Raw genomic sequence first — 1419 nt, 5'->3', positions numbered from 1 at the left:
GTTAAGACCAAGTTAAAGCAAGACCTATGAGAGATTTTGTTTTAGCCATTGAGCGGGAGTTCGCCTCCAAACTGTGGTGTTACAGATGAAAGGGAGGAAAAGGCAGGCCGGGAGAGCAGGCTGATTGGCCAGCGAGTAGGTAGCTGACCTCCAACCAGCGAACCTCGCCATCTACCAATTACACATCAAAACAACCACCCACTTAGTCAGCCCAAGCGCCCCCCACATTGTCCACTTGGGTTTGGCTGGTTCCTGGCCTGCCTGCCACAGCCATAGTGCCAGCCCCAAGAGGAACACTGTTGTCCATTTCCTTCAATCCTCGGAATTTAAAGATGGCTGCCCAGTCAGCGCCAAAAGTTTTGCTAAAAAGCACCACCAAGATGTCTCTCAATGAGCGCTTTACTAATGTGCTAAAGAACAAACAGCTACCAATGAAATACTGATGTTTTTGATAAAATATTTTAAAAAATTAAAAAAAAGAACAAACAGCTGATGCCAGTGACTATCTGGGCTTTGATGCAGCCACAAGAGCATCTAGCCAGTGCCAGACACAGAAGATTGGCCCAGCAGATAGAGAATAGACCTTCTGTCCAGGCAGCATTAAAATGTAAGCAGAAGAGCTTAAAGCAGCACCTGGGTGAGAGTAACATCCAGGCACGATTAGGCTGACCCATAGGAACTCTGGCCAGGGGAGCCATTGGAGGATGAGACCTGCCCATAGTCCAGAGATGGTTGCCCAGAGGAAGACTGTGTGGGGGACACACCAGCAGGACCCTGCTCAAGGTCTGAGTTCAAAACCTCACTCTGAGGTCAAAATCTGCTTCAAGATGCATGAACCATAGCTCTCCAAATGGGCCTAAGAAGAGGTGGTGTTTGAGGTCGTGGAGATCCTGGGAGAGTGGGCCTAGGGCATGGAGCTATGGGTCATGGCAGAATCGGTGGTAAAGGTCAGGGTATGATAGGTTGGGGAAGAGTGGGCTTTGAAGGACATGGATGTGGATGGAGGAGAGGTGCCCTTACTCACCCTGTGTTGACCAAGGAGCAACTGGACAACCAATTGGATGCCTACATGTTAAAGACTATAGGACACCTGGATGCTGAGTTGGATGCCTACATGGCACAGACAGATCCTGAAATAAGTTATTGAAACCCGCCTGCCTGCTTGCTCATCTGTGAGGGACTCTTGTTAAAGCTGCCACATCCATAAATACCCTTAGGATGACAGAAAAGAAACCTAGTTGATGGTAGAAAGACCTATCATAACAAGCTGTGGAATTACCTGCCACCAGTTTGTGCATTTTGTGTGTTCCTTTTACTTTTGATACTGTGTTGTATGAAAACCCCTTTCCCTTTGATTCGGTTGAATGTTTTTTGTTGTTTATTCCCTTCACCCAGACTTCTCTTTGAACTTCCATGTGT

General features: G+C 47.4%; 1 pseudogene; it reads left to right on the top strand.

The window, feature by feature from the left end:
- The first annotated feature begins 332 nt into the window (after positions 1-332).
- On the top strand, positions 333-1147 carry LOC101571659 (annotated as a pseudogene).
- The last annotated feature ends 272 nt before the right edge of the window (positions 1148-1419 follow it).

This window comes from Octodon degus, unplaced genomic scaffold, assembly GCF_000260255.1.
Source record: "Octodon degus isolate 3935 unplaced genomic scaffold, OctDeg1.0 scaffold00111, whole genome shotgun sequence".
NCBI lineage: Eukaryota > Metazoa > Chordata > Mammalia > Rodentia > Octodontidae > Octodon > Octodon degus.
Note: the sequence above shows the minus strand (reverse complement) of the source record. Positions and strands in the feature narration are given on the sequence as shown.